This window comes from Aotus nancymaae, unplaced genomic scaffold (assembly GCF_030222135.1).
Source record: "Aotus nancymaae isolate 86718 unplaced genomic scaffold, 86718_ANA_hifiasm-v0.15.2.pri h1tg000022l_1, whole genome shotgun sequence".
In the NCBI taxonomy this organism is placed as follows: Eukaryota; Metazoa; Chordata; class Mammalia; order Primates; family Aotidae; genus Aotus; species Aotus nancymaae.
In genome coordinates this window covers 22,979,030-23,000,156 of record NW_026988435.1, presented here as the reverse complement: position 1 = coordinate 23,000,156, position 21,127 = coordinate 22,979,030, and the positions used below count along the sequence as shown (strand labels likewise).

Genomic DNA, 21,127 nt, shown 5'->3' with positions numbered 1-21,127 from the left:
AAAAAAATTTTTTTTTAACCAATTGAAAGAAGCTTTCATGGTAGCCTTGTGGACTTCAATAAAAAATGTTTTTAAAAATATAAACTTTGTTAAAACGGGCTTCTGTCTTTTTCTGGTCCATAAGTCACAACGCAAACTCAAATTCTTTCAGGACACAACCCCTAAAATCCAGAAGATTTTCTGCATTTAAAGAAGTCTGCTTTAAGATTATGGATTTAGTCAAACATTTCATTATGTCAGTTGTTCACTGTTGAATTAGAAATGTTTCCTGTCCTAGTTTAATATATCAAGGAAAGAAAAAACCTTCCAAATAAGTCTCTATGAAATGTGTGGTTTTACTTTTCCCTAGCCAAGGAAATTCACTTATCTTCAGGCCTTCAAATTAGAGGCTTTTTTTGTTATTAAATTAGCACCAAATTAATAAGCAAAGTACCCTGTGGGAACTGAGTTTACATTTTCATTACCTATTCTGAAGCAAGTAAATGACTTTGTGCCATATAAGAGTTTATTAAAATAAAAATTTATATGAACATTTTAACAATTCTCCATTTATGAAATCTAAGCCTTTAAATTTTTAGGCAATAGCATGCTTACAGTAGCAAAATAAAAAATAATTGCAATAACAAAAAAAGTAACATTTATAGTTAAGGAATAAACTCAGCTTCATTAAACTAATAGCCTGATTCATATCTTTGTGTTCCTGAGAATAAGACATTCACCATATATTATTCAGATATAATATTCCCTGTTTTTGTTTAGTGGGACCATATAACACATAGCCACAAACTGGGTGGCTTAAGACAATAGAAATTTATTTATTCACAATTCTGAAGGCAGAAGTGTGCAATCAAGGTGATGGCAGGGTTCTGGGGAATAATTCTTCCTTGCCTCTTCCTAGTAACAATCCTTCCAGTTCCCTAACTTGTAGATGCATCACTCCAGTCTCTCCCTCTGTCTTCACATGACCTTCTCTCTGTCTCTGTCTTTGTTCTGTCCTTCTCTTATGAGAATACAAGTCATCAGATTTAAGACCATCTCAAGATGCTTAACTAATTACATTTCAAAGTCACTATTTCCAACTAAGATCACATTCATAGTTTCCAGGGGTTAGAACTTGAATACACAATTCCACCCACTACAGGCTCCAATTAAGTAATTAGAATAAAAAATTGAGCTGCTTCAATCTTTTTTCTATTCTAAGAATTGTTAGGACTTTGTGAAATGTACCAAATGTCTGCAATGTATGAGAAATAAGATGGGAGATATTAAGGGAAAACCAGTCATCTTTGTTTATAATTACTTCTTATGTTCACATTACTTTCTCTGAAATAAATCATATTTCTAATAGGATAAAATGAGAAAAAAAGTATCTGAGTTCCAAAGATAAAAGTACTTTCCTCATGAAAGAAACAAAAAGAACAGGTGGAAATATTCAGTTTTAAGGTTATTGAGGTAAACAACGTACTTGAAAGTCCAATTTAATAGATTACTGAAATTACTTATATTGCAAATTTTATACATTTTGTCAGTGTAATTCTTTAGATATAACTATGTCTACAATTTTTACTTTTTGTATTTGAATCAATAGATTTTACTGCCTTCATATTATAACTATGCAAATTAAAATAGATTTTTTAAAAATACCCAAATCAACACTAAGCCCAAGTCTCTAATGGTTGAAATCAAAAAACAAACAAACAAATAGACAATATCAAATGCTGTAAGAATGCAGAACAAACAGAACTATCATTCATTTGCTGATGGGCATGAAAAATGGTACAGCCACTTTTCAAGACTTGGAAGTTTCTTAGAAAACTAACCATAGTCTTTCCAGAAGATCAAGAGATCTCATTCCTACATGCTTACCTAAATGAGTTGAAGGCTTATATCTGCACAGAAATCTGTGCACGAATGATTGATTACAGCACCTTTATTCCTGAGTGGCCCAACCTTGAAACACCAAGATCTCCTTCAATCAGTGAATGGACAAACAAATGCAGTATATGCAAATGATGGAATAATATTCAGCAATAAAAAGAAACAAGCTATTAAGCCATAAAAAGATGTAGAAGAAACTTAAATGGACAAAGAAGCCAGCCTGAGAAGACTACAAACTGTAGGATTCCAACTGCATGACGTAATGAAAAAGACAAAACTATAGTCAAAAGTTAAGTGATTGGCAGAGATTTAGGATAGGAGGGGATGGATAAACAGGTGGAACAAAGATTTTTAAGATAATAATGGATATATGACAGTATACATTCATCAAAAACTACAAACTACACAATACAGAGTGAATCCTAATAATGACTATGAATTTTGGTTCATAGTAATGTATCAGTATTGATATATCAATTGTAAAAAATTACCACACTAATCAAGATGTTAATAATAGAGGAAACTGGGCAGAGGAAGTATATGGGAAGAAAACTTTCTGTGCTATCTGCTCAATTTTGCATAAATATAAAACTGTTCTAAAGAAATCAGTCTATTAAAAACAAAGAAGTTGTGTTTCTTTCATCCTAAATCAAGTTTGACTGAAACAATGCCACCCTTGAAAGTTATCGTGGATTATCCTCTTGAGACCATGCTGCCTGGTTTATGAGCAGTCATTTTATTTTCCTCTTTTACATATTTCTGGAATTCTGTTGCAATGATATCTAAAAGCTGACAAATAACTCAAATCTGTTATTTGAGAACTAAATTTCTGCATGTAAACTTATTAGCATTTTAAGTTTTCTATCCAGCAGGAAATTACTTAATCAACTTATTTTAATTCCTTGGCCTGTAGAATCTCTTTCAATATATTTAAAATGATATTAGACAAGGACTGAAAAGTTTACTTTTAAACCAAAATGCTGTTTCCTATTAATTTTATAATATTGTATATTTAACAACAATTTTTTATGTTAAATGACAGTATCAAAATTCTGTTATGTTAAATGACAGTATCAAAATATGCTGAATTTTTTATTTCCACTCTCTCACTTTGGGTGGTCATGCAACATGGTTGTCCAGAGCCACAGAATCTTTATGATGATGTAATTACTTCCTTTATTCAAAGGTTTCCATGTTTATGTAATAAAAACGTGACATATTATTATAATGGACACATCCTGGAGTCACAGAGAAAAATTAATTTTATCTCAGGAATGTCTTTTACCCTTCTACTATTCTACCACAAAACACCACCAAATATCTAAATTTGCAAAACATTGAGAAATTCTGCTCTTTGGGAGCTTAGAGATTATATTTTGTTTTGTATGGAGATGAATTATCCCAAATAACAATGTCAAAATCATATGGGTTAAATTTGTTATGGTATTATAGGATGTTATATTATTATTTATTTTAAATAACTATAGGCCAGGTGATGTGGCTCATGCCTGTAATCCCAGCACTTTGGGAGGCCAAGGCAGGTGAATCACTAAGTCAGGAGTTTAACACTAGCCTGGCCAAGATGGTGAAACTCCGTCTCTACTAAAAATACAAAAATTAGCCAGGTGAGGTGGCAGGCACCTGTAATCCCAGTTACTCAGGAGGCTGAGGTAGGCGAATCACTCGAACCCCAGGGAGACAGAGGTTGCAGTGAGCCAAGATCGTGCCACTGCACTCCAGCCTGGGCAACAGAGTGAGACTTTGTCTCAAAATAAATTAATAAATAATAATAAAGTAAATACAAAATAAATAACTATAATGCTGCTTTCTATTTTTAGTTAAAAATCATTGTTTTATAATAAAACTTTACAAATTCTATGTTACCATTTGAGACACAAATGAGAAAATAGTACAAATAGTTGATAGAAATACAGTCTGTTTTAATATGGTTGCAAATATTTACATGATCTTTAGGAATGAAGGATATAATCTTGCTGTTGCTTTCCCATTATACCAAGATTAATAGAATGTAAGGCATCCATAAACTATGATATCTACCTAGGGAATATGGAAGTTCTTTGTATAATGCACTGTATAGCATCTAATTGAAAAATCTAATTAGGTAAAACTGTAGATGCTAAAGGAGTCTACGTGCTTTCAATTGTCTACGCTATTTGCTGACCTGTAGATAACTTTCAGCTTGCTGTTTTCAAATAAATAATAAAGTCTACTAATAACAATGGCTTTTCATTAACTAAATGCCTTGTGATGGCCAACTTAACTGTATGTCTCTCTCTTTAATGATGACTTGAAATGCTTAGGTAAGTTTAAACCATCATGAAATATTTATTTGGTTGCATTTGCAAATTATATGCTCATGTGAGTAACTGTAAAGTTGATAAAGCTTCCCTTTTGGCTTTTACAGTTTCTTTTTCTTCCTCCCATTTGACAATTCTCTGCCCAGGTGCTTTTTGCCTCTACAGCATTTCCTGGGCTTTGTTGGGACCCCAATTTTGGCATTCAAAATGGCATCCAGTGTGCTATCAAGCTGGCTATTTTCTCCCACTGGTTTACTCTTCAAACCTCATTCGTCTCATCTCTTGGCAGTTTCTTGAAAGGTTACAATAAATTTTTGTTTTGTTTGTTTTGTTTTTTGAGATGCCCAGACTGGAGTGCAGTGGTGCAATTCTGGCTCACTGTAACCTCCACCTCTAGGTTCAAGCAATTTTCCCAACGCAGCCTCCAGATTAGTTGGCATTACAGGCATGCACCACCACTACACCCGGCTAATTTTTTGTATTTTTTTGTAAGAATAGGGTTTCACCAAGTTGGCCAGGCTGGTCTCGAACTCCTGACCTCAAGTGATTTGCCTGCCTGGGCCTCACAAAATGCTGGGATTACAGGTGCAAACCACCACCCCCAGTCATGATAAATTCTTTTAGCTAATTTGCACTATGTTAAATTGAGAATAAAGGTTTTATGCATTATCCTTCATATAATAGCTATTTAACAAATCATTCTCAAATTTTATTAAAGTATACACTTAAATTTATATTTACTTAAGTATGTTAGTTATATTTATAGCACACAAGTTTATATTTTCAGCTTTATTGAAGTGCAATTGACAAATAAAACTGTACATAATTCAGGGGCCAAATGTAATATTTTGATATACATACACATTGTGAAATTATTACTATGATTAAGCTACTTAACATATTAATTACCTCACATTGTTACTATTTGTGTGTGTGCTCGCACGCAAGCACATATGTATGTGTGTGTCCTGAGAACATATAGGATCTATTTTCTTAGCAAATGTCAAGGGTACATTACTATTAACTGTAGTCACTATGCTGTATATCAGATCTCCAGAACAATTCATCTGGCATAATTGAAACTTTGTAACCTTTCACTAACATCACTCAACTGCTCCCACCCCCAGCAACCACCATTATAGTCCCTGCTTTTATAACTTTTGACTTTTTTAAATTCTCCATATGAATGGGAAGAAAATATTTTAATAATAACCATAAAATCCTATTTTTATATGATGCAATATGTAATGGAATGAAGTTCAGAAGAACATTGCTTTTTCAATTTTAGTTTCATATGGCGTTTTCAGTAAGTGGACAAAAACTGAGTGAAGATATTTATATTTCTCTAAACAACTCTACTTTCCCAAATATTGATTTTGCAAATGCTTTTCTTCCATCTCCCCCCAAAATGATGTTTCTGTCAGTTTAATTGCCAGTCACCACTTACTGTTAATTTCCTACAACAATGCTGTAGGGAAATGGAAATAAATATTTTCAGTGAAAGACAGAAATACATTTTGAAAAGTTTCCCACATCAATAACAGAGGAAAAAATTTCCTAAGATTTAGAAACATTTTTATCTCTTCACTTTACCTTAATCAAAGTTTCATATTGAAAATTTTATGGCAATAGCAAGAGTTGTTTGAGATCTAGTGTATAATAAGCCATGTTATAAGAGAATATAATTTGAGCTGATTAGAATATTTCAGGCACATCGAGGATCCCTGTGTTAATATGCATGATATTCTTGCTGTTATAGTTCAAAGTAGAGATTGATACCAATACTTAGTAATTACAGATACTGGATTCTTAAGTTACAGTTCATAGCTATTTATGAAATGTCTATATGTAGAGCTGGAAAGAACCTTGGACATAATTCTGATCCAACACTCTCATATTACACATGAGGAAACTAAGGTGATGAGGATATCCATGTAACTTGCATATGTCATATGGTGTTACCATGGTCAGAGGGTTGTCACATGCTTCTGACCTTTTCCTCAGAACCTAGCTGGAAGGAAGATAACACGCCAGTCACTAACAATCTGTATTTTCATTAGTGTGGCCATAAAACAAAAGGATTTATTTATTCTTTAAATACTTTGCTGTGCCAGGCAGTATTATTTGCTGGGGATACAGTGGTGAACAATACAGACAATAGATAATAGATAACATCCCCTCTTCCATTAAGTCTGCTTTCTATTGGGAAGAAACCAAAAGCAAGCAAATAAATTGCACATAAATCAGAAACCTGCAAAAATGCCAAGTTCCCCTCCGATAATTGAAATAGATACAATACAGAAATTCTGTTATATGAGACATACGTAAACATGGAGGACATTATGCTAAGTGGAATAAGACAGCCACAGAAAGACAAATACCACATGATCCCAATTACATGTGGAATCAAGAAAAGTTGAACTCATAGAATCAGAGAGTAGAATGGTGGTTGCTGATGACTGGAGATGAAGGTGAGGAAATGAGGAGATGTTGGTCAAAGGGTGCAAAATTTCAGTTAGAAAGGGGAAATAAGTTCAGGGTATCTACTGTACAGCATGGTAACTCTAGTTAATGTATTGTATTAATAACAATGTATTGTATTCTTGAAAATCACTAAACAAGTAGATTTTAGGTTTTCTCACCACAAAAAATGGTAAGCATGTGAAGTAATGCATATGTTAATTTAAGCTCAATTTAGTCATCTCACGATATATACATATTTCAAAACAACATATTGTATACACAAAAAATGCAATTTTTTGTCATTTTAAAAAAAGAAAGAAAAAATAATGTATTGGATACTTGAAAATTCCTAAGGAATAGGCCTTAAATGTTCCCATAACAGAAAAATGATAAGCATGTAAGGTGATAGATATGTCAAATAGTTTGACTTAACTATTTCAGTGTATACGTATATCAAAATGTCAGCTTGTATACTGTAAATACATACATATAATTTTTATTTGTCAAATACACATTAGTTTTTGTTTTTTTCTGTAAAGGATAACTCAGTGATTACTGTAAATTGAGGCTCAGGGAAGGCCTCTCTGATAAATGACTTTAAGAGATGACATGAAACACAAGAAGGAGGCAGCTGAGAGAAAATCTGGAGCGAGACATCTCCAGGAAAATGAACCAGCTAGTGCAAGGGATAAAGCTGGGGATCAGCTTGGCTCCTTCAGAGAACAGAAAGGACAAGGTGGCTGAAGTATGGAGACAGCAAGTCAGGGGAATTAACAGGATGAAGCCACAGATGTGGGCAGGGGCTAATCATACAGGCCTGAGGGATAGGACATCTATTTTATTTTAAACATGATTGGAAACCATTGGAAAATCTTAATTTTGGGAGAAGGGTGGGGAAACTGAAAGGATACGATGATTTGAGATTTTGTCAATTTTTCACAATTTCTATACAGAGAAGAGTGGACAGGCAGAAGGAAACAGTGAATGAAGGGAGGCTAATTAGGTAGCTATTTGGATAATCATGGCAAAAAAAGTTGTGTTTTGCACAAGAGGGTAGCAGTGGCAATAGAAAGAGGTGTGTGAGGATTCAGGATATGCTCCAAAGGTAGATTGGATTGGTCTTGCTCTACTAAATGGCAGGGGAGAGTGAGGAAAAGAGACATTTCAAACTGAATATTGAATGGCGATGGATAATGGTGTCATTTACCAAAGGGGGCTATCTAAAAAGCAGGTTTCTAGAGTGAGGAAGAAAATCATTATCAGTAGGTCTGAATACTAAATTCCCTTCTTGGAAAACTGAGGAAGTTTAGAACCACTGTAAATCTTGAATGATGAATTTACTAGCTGGAAGATAAATAAATCACTTTTTTTTATTTGATTTTTATTTTTATTCATTTTATTTTTATTTTTGTTTTGCTTTCTGAGGCAGAGTCGTGCTCTGTTGCCCAGGCTGCAGTGCAGTGGCACAATCTTGGCTCACTGCAACCTCTGCCTCCTGGGTTCAAACAATTCTCCTGCTTCAGCCTCCCAAGTAGCTGGGATTACAGGCGTGCACCACCACACGTGGCTAATTTTTATACTTTTTTTAGTAGAGACAGTGTTTCACCATGTTTGCCAGGCTGGTCTTGAACTCTTGACCTTGAGATCTACCTGCCTCAGCCTCCCAATGTGCTAGGATTACAGGTGTGAGCCACTGTGCCCGGCCAAAGGACTTGTTAAGGTTGCTATGTAGTGATTTCTATGAAACGCTTTAAATAGGATAATACTGATATTCCTAGATTAGCCTTTCTCAAATTTGTACACTGGAGGAAGCCTTAAAAAAATATTTTAGATCTCTGCAAGGTCCTGGGGAAAATGTTTTGACTTCAAGTGGCAAGATTCTTATACTTAAAACTGATATCAGCCGTCTCGTAGATATGAGGTAATATCTCATTGTGAATTATTTTTGAGACGGAGCCTATATAAACATAGTCATTTCATAAATGACTATAAATATGTCATAAATATAGTCATTTCAATATCTTGTATACTTACATAATCAGTATAATAATTCAATAATAATTTCATGTATTGACTTTAGCCAACTTGTGTTTCTCTTTTTCTGTGGTTATCCTTTCTCACAGATAATATTAATTCTAATGCTAGTCAGTATTTAGCCTAAGAAAACTTCATATTTTCCTTTATTTAGTTCACATTTGACTATATTTTTAGTGTATCTAAGTAGACCTAAATGTCTTACCACAATTTGCTACTCTACAAGATACTAATGAGCAATGGTATGTGATATAAAAGTAATTTTTTTCTAACTTAAGTAGCTTTAAGGTTAATGTTTACTATTTTTTTAAAAGTAGTAGAGCTTATTTTATGATTGTTGAAATTAATCTCTTTCTTTTCTTTTCATAAATTTTAAAGGTTCATGAGAACAACAACATAACTGGCTTAAGCCAAAATGGGATTAATTTGTTCTAAAGATGAAGTGAGTAGATTTAATTTTAATAAAGATAGAAAATGGGTTTTAAATAATTTTATTTACATACATAAAATTTTATTGACCATGTTGAATAATAAAGCTACTAAAACCTTTAGCCAAAGCAATATAAACAAAAATATAGCCTAATGCCTCTTTTTGTACAAGACTTTGAAAACACATTTTCAAGTGATACGTCCAAGTTCAATATAGTACTAGTAAACCTATGTAAATGTGTTGATTTTGTGACTTTTTGAATTAAGCTATATAGCCATAAAAATATTGTGTTTTAAACTAAAAATAAAAATAGAAATTTTTGTCTTTCATGTGAAACGTATGTTTGTTTTGCCGCAAAAACCCTCATTTGAAACCCAGCTTGAGATGCATATACACATTTCTTTTTCAACTGAAATAAAGTGATTTTCTTCCTTGTTCACGATGCTTATAAAAGAAAAAAAGCTTGCTCATGCATAGTGAAGAATTAAGTTCAAGGGGTTACAATATTTTGGGGGATGAAATGAGGGCAAGGAACAATCAAAGTAGACTTAGATGGGGTGGCCAATCAGAAAGACAGTTCAGGGTGTTGTGATGAAATCCAAGAGAAAAGTATGCTTCCAAAGAGGAAAAAAAATATCAATTTTAATAAATGCTGCTAAAATATCAAGAAAAGGAAAGAGAAAAGTATGTTGGATTTAGAACTATAGGCAACCCAGACAAGCATAATCTCGGTGTAGTGTGATGTCATTCCAAACTCACTAATCTGAGTTTGGTAATAAGGAAGTACAGAAAAAGATTATGGTGAACTCTTTTACGAAGTTTTGCCTGAAGGTAAACAAAGAAAGAAGATGATAGCTGAAATGAGACTTCAAGTCAAGGAGTCATGTTTTATTCAAGGTAAGAATAACAAAAATGTTTATATGCTAATGGAAATAAAAAATACAGAGGAAGGAGCCAATGGTAAAAGGGCAGCAGATATGATTTTTATCGTCAGAGCGCTTAAATCATAGAAGAATGAGATTTGCAATAGAACAGAGATAGTATCATCTTAGGTAACAGTAAGAAAGGTGAAGTATAGATGGCTATTTTCTGGTGAGAATGTAAGAAACTCCATCAGCTTCATTTTCTCAATGAAAAGAGGCAAGTTTGAGAGCTATTATAAACGAAAGAATCATGTAGGAGGTCGAAGTGGATGAAAGAAGCAGGGAAACAGTAAACTACATTATCACAGCAATTATAACACAAAAATGACAGGATAAATACCATGGGAAATAGCAGAAAATGCTACAGTGTCATCAAAGAGAGAAATCAAACTCAAAATGTAAAGTGGAAACCTTAAAGGAGAAGAAAGTGCTTGAGCTGAATATTAAAGCAAGATATCAGAGCGGACATGATGTGGGAAGGACAGTCCAGGATGAAGAAACAGAATGAAGAGAAGAATGAACGAGGAGGAGTGCAACTTAGAGTGATAGTTCAATGCCAGCTATCTTATCTGGCTAGAATACTGGGCACATACAAAGGCATGGCAAACTCAAAATGAAGTTTTCAATGAAGCCTAGAAATGTCATTTTACAATTTTGGATATTTTTTAACTGAAAATGAGATCGCTCAGATAATCCCCACTCTTCTCTGCCCAAATTTTGCATTTTTCCCTTGATTACAGTACTTGCTAACTTTTGCTGTATTACAGTACAGTAATTTTTCTGTTAGTTATGTGATCATAAATCTATCGTTTTCAACAGATTGAAAACTCCAAAAGTATTGTACCATCTACCAATAGCCCTAGAGTGTTGCATGTTTTTGGAATGTAATAAGTGCAAGATAAATTTTATTTTATTCACAAATCAAGCTGAACATTATGAGGACTTATCTATAATAGCAGCAAGCATTCAAATACATTTGAAAAATGAATTACTAAAAAAAATCCACCAGGTAGAAGATGATTTCATAAGTCCCGGGGAGATTAAGATTCTAACCTAACCTAGAAATATTATTGTGTAAATTTAATATGACTATAAGCAAAATGATAACAAACAGAATGCTTTTAATGTTTGGTATTATTGAGACTCCTAAAGTATGCACTTCACTTTAAAACAGCAAGGTAACCAAGTGAAATAAAAATACGTATTTTGATTTTTCTACTAAAAGAGATAAAGAAGGAGTGGTATTTTGCCCCTTCACTTGTGTTCTAAATTTAAGGCTTTGGTCTAAGCAAAGGGACATGAGTAGATTATTTACATTTCTGGAGCCCTGATAAAGAAAGCCCTGCAGCAGTGAACATGACTTTTTTTTTCTTTTTTAACTTTTCTTCTCTAAGGAGCAACTTCTTTCCTTATTCTGATCATTCTGATGGAATTTGTTCTATGCCGTGTCTTCTGCCTGGCCAATCCAAATGTTTTTCTCCCTGATCACAGTGGTCACTTCAGGAATGAGCTTATATTCTAGACCAATCAGACCATTCTCTGAGACTTTCACAAAAACTAAGAGTAAAGTGAGCCAAGTGCTGATAGAGCCACCTCTGCAGTAGGTAGGGACATTCTGCTTGAGAGAAAAGCCCACATAGGGAAAATGAGGTCAAAGAGCAGAGAGGAATGGATGTTGTGTCAACCTTTAGTTACAAAGATGCCTAAAGCCAGGGGTACCTAGGAAGCTCCTGTTTTCTTAAGGCAATTGTTATGGTCTGAATGTGTTTGTACTCCTCACCCTCAAAATTCATATTTTAAAACCTAATCACCAAGGTGATGATATTAGAAGGTGGGACATTTGGGAGATGATTAAGTCGTTAGGGTTACACCCACATGAATGGGATTAGTGATTTTATAGAGACCCTAGAGAGCTAGGTAGTCTTTTTCTACCATGTAAGGTTAGTGAAAAGACAGACATCTACAAACCAGGAAGCAAGCCCTCACCAGACACCAAATCTGTTGGTGCCTTGATGTTGGAGTTCGAGCCTTCAAAACTGTGAGAAATAAATTGCTGTTTACAAGTTATCCAATCTGTGATATTTTGTTATAGGAGCCCAAACAGATGAAACGCCTAAACTTCCTTTATGTGCCTAAATGAGTTTGAGTTTTGATCTTGTACTGTGCAACTGAAGGAGTCTGACTCATACAAGCTGCCACCAGGATTATTTGTAAGGTGGAGGTCTACTGACAAAAGAGAAATCCCAAAGGATTATAAATCATTCTACTATAAATACATATGTACACATATGTTTATTGCAGCACTGTTCACAAGAGCAAAGACTTGAAATCAACCCAAATGCCTATCAATGATAGACTGGATAAAGAAAATGTGCCACATAAATACCATGGAATACTATGCAGCCATAAAAAGGATGAGGTCATGTCCTTTGCAGGGACATGGATGAAGCTGGAAACCATCATTCTCAGCAAACTAACACAGGAACAGAAAACAAAGCACCGCATGTTCTCACTCATAAATGGGAGTTGAACAAGAATGCATGGGTCTGTCAGAGGGTGGGGGTTAGGGGAGGGATAGCATTAGGAGAAATACCTAATGTAGATGGGTGCAGCAAACCACCATACCATGGCACGTGTTTATCTATGTAACAAACCTTCACGTTCTGCACATGTATCCCAGAACTTAAAGTATAAGAAAAGAAAGAGAGAGAAGCTGCTGCTGGCAGTTCCCTGAAGAAAGGAAAAGTGACTCAATGCAAAAAAGAGACTGAGTAGTATTTGCAACTTGGGGTGATAACAAAGGTTTGAAAGTTTCCATAAGTAACAAAAAACTAGGTCCCATTTGTTTGCAGTTCTCCAGATAGGAATGGTTTTCAAGATGTGCCTATGGAATCTGTACACCAGTTACTGGGCTTTAGAAATCTTGGTGAAAATCCCTGTCTCCAGTTGACACAGAAGAAGGTTGGTCTATCTCTACACATGATGCACTAAAAAACAAAATTTCCTTCAAATTTGGGTACTTGCATACTTTACAGGAGTGTCTATCTCCATGATATTCGATACTGGGCATTGTACAGCTCTGATGGCTTAGTCAGACTTCTTTCAACTTAGAATACCACATTATTTTATTGTTGAATATACTTGAGCATTATGGAGCAATTTTATATCAAACATACTTTTAAACTAATGCCTATTTCAGACTTGGTAAAACTGAAACCAAACATGTGTATTCCTGTTATCATTTAATTCTTCAAAAATATGCTATTAATAACATAAGCATTTTAACTTGATTTTTCTCAAATTCTTCATCAGTCTAAATTTCACTGAGTATTATACTGAAAGTATTTACATACATTCTGTGTTTCAAAAACAAAGGGCAAACATTTTTCAAGCATTTTCAAAATTACAGATATGTATTTATGTAAAAGAAACTTTCAAACACTGAAATTAGTCATCTCTGCTGAAAAATCATTTCCAGTTACGTACTTTACTCAAAATACCTTTTCTTCCCGAAATCAACAAATTACTGATTTTCTTAGGAGGCTCTGTATGCTCTCTTTAGCAATATAAAATTAGAAAACTGTGAAACTGTTAAGAGTCTATTATTATAAAGAGCAAACTAATTCTGAGTAATAATTCACATAATTAAATGTCATTTTGAGTCCAAAGTAAAAATAAGAGCGTTCAAAAAGTAAACCTTTAATATTACACTTTTAATGATTTTTTTTCTTTTTTAAAGTCATGGGGAATGTGTTTTCAGGGTAAAAAAAAAAAAAATCAAGCTTTCAAAAACCTAGAATTTTGCTGTTGTTGCAAAAGAAAGTTCACATTCAAACGATGCAGATCACCACGACATTCAAATAAAAGTTTCTTCTTTTTTTAGATTTCTAATGTTGAACACAGGGTTCCTGGCCTACTCTGCGACCACTTCCCCAGTTAGTTAAGGTAACCATGAAAAACACTCAATCTCTTTTAAGATTTCTCTGTTACATTAGTGTGTATAAAATTATGACATTTTGTGTGCACACATCTATCTGCAAATTCATGAAAAAGAGGGAGAAAGCATTGCTTCCTTCTTTTTCTCAATCTAGGCAGCTTGAATCAACGTTTTTTGCTTGTAAGTAACAGAAACTTAAGGTATCCTAGGGGAAATCTCACAAACATCAAAGGCAGCTTTGAGATTTGGCTTCTCAAGGAGGACTGGAATCTCTTCAAATCTTCTACTTTGTACATCTTCATGTACAAGGTGCAGAAGCACTTGGATGACATGGTAGAAGGTGGTTTACCACAATTCCTAATTGCACAATTTATCCCAAATGGCAGCTAGAATCCCTTAAAAAACAGGACAATTTGCTGTAGGTTGAGCCAAGCCCTGGTCCAATCTCCTATCAGAAGACAATAGCATATTATAAACACAGGTATATAATATAAACACGTTTTTCAGGGGCTACCCTGAAAAAACCTGATGACAGATGTGGGGAAGAGTGAAGTGAGTTATTGGAGAAAGGGATCCCAAAATGTACCTATTCCAAATACATTTTTAAAATGTATTTTAAAAGGAATGAGGTTTTTAGTGGTTGTCCTCTTTTCAAAGTGGCTTTTGTATTTAATCAGTAAGACAGAATTTCCTTCTTTTCTGCATGATAAGCCTTGTATGACATAGGCTTTATGACCTCACAATTACAGTGGCAGGAAGCTGCCCTCTTGGCCTGCCTCCATGTACTTTGGCTTGTGCTAGCTCTTGTAGTAAGAATGTAGAAAGAGTGGGTGGCAGGCAGCAGCATCCAGAATACTTCATTGTGACTAAGTTCCACAGAATGACAGGATAAACAGAGATTTTTTTTTTTTGTATTAAAAAAAAAAGAATAGAGTAGTCTAGGAAGGACTAATGTACTAACTTTTACTTTGGAGTCAGTTTACATAAAATTGATTGAGCATAAATTATTTTCCCACCGAGACACAGGATTTATTAAAAATATAATTTTTGTATCTTTTCATAAATGTATTTTTTATTAGGCTTTACTAAACTATGGGACATAAAATCATAAAAATCAAAGTGTGTTTTAAATAGAAAATTAAGGACCAACAGGTTCCTTTTTTTCCAGCTTTATTGAGATAGAATTGACAAATACAATTGTACCATTCAAGATGTATAGTGTGATGATTTTACACATGAATGCATTTTGAAATGATTACTACAATCAAGCTAGTCAACACATTTATCATCTCACATAGTTACCAACTAATGTTTTTGAAGACTTTTTATGCCAGTGGAGAGAGAACAGGCTTTGGAGCCAGCTAGACCCAGGCTCGAACCCTGACTTCTGCCTTCACTTTATTATTTTGATATAGCCATGGGTGATCACCTTAAATTATCTGAACCTACAGTTTTTATTCATATTAAATTTCAAGAGTAGCATTCAAAGTAATGCTTATATCAATTCAAATTGATATTCTATGTTGGGAGGGTACTATTTTACCCTTCCATCAGCACTTCCTCAAAAGGTTAAGCATAGCATGAACACATGACCCTGCAATTCTATTCCTAGGGTATATGCTCAAAAGAATTGAACACATATTTCCACACAAAAAATGTACATACAAATGTTCATAGTAGCATTATTAATAACATTCAAAAAGTGAAAATAACTCATATACCCATCAGTTGAAGAATGATGGATAAACAAAATGTGACACATCCACATGATGGAATATTATTCAGCAATAAAAATAAATGCAGCGTTGAAATACAGTATTGATACATGCTGTAACATGAAGAAGCCTTGGAATGAATTAGCCTAAGTGAAAGAAGTCAGTCCCAAAAGGCCACCTGCCATATGATTCCATTTAGATAAAATGTCCAGAATAGGTAAATGTGTAGAGACAGAATGAAGAATAGTGGTTGCCTAGGAGGGGGGATAATAAGAAGTGATTGTTAATAGGTGCAGGGCTTCTTTTATGTGCACTGTAATGTTCTAAAATTGCATTGTGGTGATGGCTGCACAACTCTGCAACTGTACTCAGACCAAATCATGAAGTTATATACTTCAAATGGGTGATTTTATGATATGTGAGTTATATTCCAGCACAACTCTTTCAAAATGTGATAATATATGAACATATACATAACAGTTCATAATTCATTTGTGCCAGGCTAAATTACATATAAACCTTCCCTTCTTAGTGATATCACTTCATCCTACCTTAGAATAGACAGGAATAGAAATAAAAGAAATAATAACAAATACTCTAAGTACTATTTAAATGCCTAAATAATATTAGTAACATTGACTAGTAATAACACTGCTAATAAAAATTTATTGCTATTGATCATAATTTTTTAGCATTTACTAGGTTCTAGGCTTAACATTTTATATTCAAATTAATTTAATACTCCTAACAATCCTCTGAAAAGAAGTGTTATTAACCTGTTTACATATGGAGAAATTGAAGCTCTAAAAGTTTTGATTAATTACCCCAATTTATAAGTCTGGTAAAGAGCAGAAAATATGAAGCCAATTCTAGGTGATTCCACATGTCAAACTCTTAAACAATATTTGACCTCCCCTACAGTAGCCTGATCAATATGTGTAACTAGTTTTAAAACACCCTGTTTGATCACACATTTAGAATTTGCTCCATTATTTGCACCAACTGGGTGAACACTGGGATCTTAAGCAAAGCACAATGCGTCAGCCACAGTGCCAGGAGTTCTTCTGAGATAATATTGTGTAGGCGAATTAATAATTAGGTATCAATGTATCATAAGAAGAGACAAGGTTACTTCTATCATGAACTCTGGGTTTCTAAAAATTTCTGTAACAGGAAAGATGCAGTTTCTTAAAGTATAGCTTTGTCTTAAGATGTTACCAATAACTGACCAGGGGCAGTGGCTCATGCCTGTAATCCCAGCACTTTGAGAGGCCCAGCAGGAGGATTGCTTGAGCCCGGGTGTTTGAGACCATTCTGGTCAACATAGTGAACCTCATCACTACAAAAATTTAAAAATTAGTTGAATGTGGTGGCTCGTGCCTGTGGTCCCAGCTACTTGAGAGGCTGAGGTGAGAGGGTCACTTGAGCTTTGGGAGGTCAATTCTGCAGTGAGCCGTAATTATGCCACTGTACTCCAGCCTCAGTGACACAGCAAGACCCCATCTCAAAAACAAACAAAAAAAAGATGTTACCAATAATAATAATGGTCATTGGTGCTTTATATGAGTCAGCTCATTTAATCCCCACAACAATACCATAAACTAGGTAACATTACTATCTTCCTACAAATGTGAAATATGAAGCAGAAGGAAGTAGGACAGCCATAGTATCAGGCTGTGTAACTTAGAGCCCATATCCTTAATACCTCCTCTATAGTCACTCCAAATGCTTCAAATTTGTTTCAGTTAATAAAATTATTAAACAATGTCACAATTACAATACATAAATAAGAAGGTCATATGTTGTCTAAAGATATTAAATATTTCAGTGTCAATACAGGTATGTTGACAAAAAATGGAAACATGTGAGATATTTTAATTTATTCATAAATATATATCTAAGCATTTCCGAGGTTGCTTGTGTAAAGAGCGTACATTTAGAAATCTCATGAGTCCTCTGTGAAGTAGAAGGAAAAGGACAATGGAGGAAAAAGAAAATTATTATCAGACATAATCGGTCCCTACATACCAACAAGAACCAGAGAATCAAGGTAAAGTGAAGTCCTCTTGATTTACTAATCCCCAAAAGCTGTTCTTTGACTAAAGGGTAAAACTGCCACCACTCTAGAGTGGTAGAAATAAGAGGACTTGAAAAAGTTTCTACCAATCGAGAGTAGGCTGATGAAAAATACTAAAGGCAAGAGCCATATCTGGCTTAGGTTGGTCCTTGCAAATCTGAAACCAGAAACCACATAGAATCAATTCAAAATGGTAAGTATAAAGACAGAAATGATTTAAAGTGGTACTCTGAAAAACAACGTAATTAAGACAGGAATCTACGAACAGTCTGACTCCCAAGTGTTAGGACTAACGACAGAAATGAGTCAGAAGTGAGTCAAAGGGCAAGTAGAACAAATAGAGAGGCCAAAGCAGAAACCTGACCAATATTTTTTCCAAAGCAAATCGCATAAGTACTGCACCACCTCAAAACTCCACAAACATTGGTTTTCAACTTGAGGCCTCAAGTTTGTGGAGGTTTCAAAGGTTTAAAAGCAGTATAAAGATAAATGTATGTGCTTGGGAGTGGTTAGCTTTCTTTTTAACAATATCCACTTCTAATCAACAGAAGACCAGGTTTTGGAAAACTGGCAAAAAACAAGATAAGCTTCCAGGAGACATTACTCTATTGGCCCCATACTCTGATATGATTTCATAGTAAACAAATAAGGTATGTAGGTTAAAGCTGAAACTCAACAGTAACAAAAATAACTGATAATCACAATACTTTCTAATATACGTTATTAAACTCTACGGTTGATGCTTAAGCAACACAGATTTGAACTGCACAGGTCATTTATACACTGATTTTATTCTACCTCTGCCACCCTTGAAAGATCAAGACCAATCCCTTCTCCTCTTCTTCATTCTCAGCCTACTCAGCATGAAGAGGATGGGGATGAAGACCTGTATGATGACCCACTCCCGCTTAATGAATAGTAAATATATTTCCTCTTCCTTATGATTGTGTAAAGAGCGTACATTTTTTATTGCAAAAATAAAAAATTTTTTATTGCAAAAATATAGTATATAATACATACTTTATTGCAAAAATATAGTATATAATACATATAACACATAAAATATGTGTTAATTAATAGTTTATGTTATCAGTAAGGTTTCCAGTCAACAATAGACTATCATTAGTTAAGTTTTGGGGGAGTCAAAAGTTATCCATAAATTTTTAACTGGAAAGGAGGCCAGCACTCCTGAGTCCCACATTGTTCAGCAGTCAATTATAGTTATGAGTTATGAATTGGTGATAATTTGAAATAAAAATTTCTGAAATGTATTTTTGGACATGGAAAGGAAAAAGATAAGGCAAATTACTGCAAAGCAGAAAACAGTACCTATAGTTACCACTGTCACCTCATGTCACTAAAATTCATATAATCTAAGGCAATATTGTAGAACACAGATTTTTCAAACAACCTCATGAAAATAATTAACTTGTGTCTAGTATATAGCTATGAAATTTATATCACAGAGTATAATTTGAATTATATTAGAAAATTACAATGTAAAAATGGTGGCTTTACACTTAGTCAACTAGGAGACCTCTGAGTTAAGTATTAGCAATCTTAAGACTGATGCCTAATACTTACCCCAAGTGAATTTCTCAAGGTTATATTTATTCTGGAAATTGGAGAGGAAATGAAAATACTTAGAAACATCACTGCAGTGCTCTCAATGAAAATAGGCATTTTTATTTGGACTTAGTAAATACCTTTCTCAAAGATTAATAAATTTGTTTATTTTAAACCAGTTGAATAAACTCAATTAACCTTTCCTGAAAATGTACTATAATTAATTTACCAGTGATATGCCACTCTAAACCAATGAAATAAACTCAGTTAATTTTTCTTCAAAGTGTATCTTAAATAATTCATTAATGTTGTCAAGTAGATAATTAATATAACTAAGTAAATCTTAAAATGGACAAAATTTGGATAATTAGTTTAACCTAGAGAAACCTAACACATCGATTATGGCACTGGTTTGTTCACAAATGTTGGCATGTTTTCTGGCATTTTCCCTCTGTCTATGAAGTATGATTGTATTTCAATTTTGGGTCAGAAAGATAATTTGTTTGTGAAGTAGATTAATACTAAATTGCCCATCGTGGCACATCATCATGGATTTCACTGAGACAAAGTCAAAATATAATTTTGTAAATCTTGTGTGCCAAGAATTATGCTGAAGCTACATACACAGAAAAAAATATAAAAGAAGCAAATGATAAATGTCCCCATAAAGGAAAGAGCTAGACTATAGAGTAAGAAGAAACTGGATTATTTAAATCTCAGTTATTCCATTTATTTGCTGTTTGAGAATGTTAAACAACTAACATAAACTTTTTCAACCTCAGTTAGTTTTAATAATGCCTGCCTTGCAGAGCTATTTGCAGGATTTACCATAATGTATCTAATTCCCTTGGTGTGGCACTTAGCATACACTGAATGCTATAGGAAATTCTGCCCTTGTTAGTGTTAATATTTGTATCATTATTATCACACTTCAGATTCTTTTGATGAAGAAATCAGGAATTGGGGTGTATTCTTGATTTAAATCTTTATCTCAATATAATTTTAGTAACATTTTGTAATTAACATCATAGCTCAAGACTCTCTGGAAATAATGGGTTCCTTTTAATCCCTTACCCCAACAACCTATAACAAAGTTTTATTTTCTTTCTGCAATGAGTGTTGTGTTTATTTTCCTCTTTTCGTCTTCCTTATGTTGCCCGTCTTGTGGTTCACATCTTCATCCCCTCTTGGTCATCCTTGTACTCTTGCCTCCAATCTCTCTTCTCCTACTCCTCCTTCATGCTACCTATAAATTCATGTTCCTAAATTACATCTTTGATCGTAACATTCCTCCCTTTCAATAAAGTCTTTTTGGTTTCAAATTGCCACTGAAGTTGAATCTATTTAGCCTTGCCTTAAAAATACATTTATTTCGGGCCAGGCACGGTGGCTCACGCCTGTAATCCCAGCACTTTGGGAGGCCAAGGCGGGTGGATCACGAGGTCAAGAGATCGAGACCATCCTGGTCAACATGGTGAAACCCCGTCTCTATTAAAAATACAAAAAATTAGCTGGGCATGGTGGCGCATGCCTGTAATCTCAGCTACTCAGGAGGCTGAGGCAGGAGAATTGCCTGAACCCAGGAGGCGGAGGTTGTGGTGAGCCGAGATCGCACCACTGCACTCCAGCCTGGGTAACAAGAGCGAAACTCCGTCTAAAAAAAAAAAAAAAAAAAAAAAAAAAAAAACATTTATTTCAAGCACACTTTTCTGCAATAGTTTTTAATCTTTGGAAAAAATACTAATTTTGCTTGAACTCAAAGACAACAGGTAGCATTAGATAAAGA

General features: G+C 34.2%; 1 protein-coding gene across 10 annotated transcripts in view; it reads right to left on the bottom strand.

The window, feature by feature from the left end:
* The window catches only part of CHODL (chondrolectin), a 411,269-nt gene that overhangs the window by 63,967 nt on the left and 326,175 nt on the right, over positions 1–21,127 (bottom strand). Inside the window, exon 1 of one of the 10 annotated variants that reach the window (XM_012444768.3) lies at positions 19,360–19,376. The exons of the other annotated variants lie outside the window; for them this stretch is intronic. The gene's annotated coding sequence lies outside the window, so the exon portion shown is untranslated. Of the gene's footprint in view, positions 1–19,359; positions 19,377–21,127 lie in introns of those variants that run through there. 10 annotated transcript variants of the gene reach the window in all.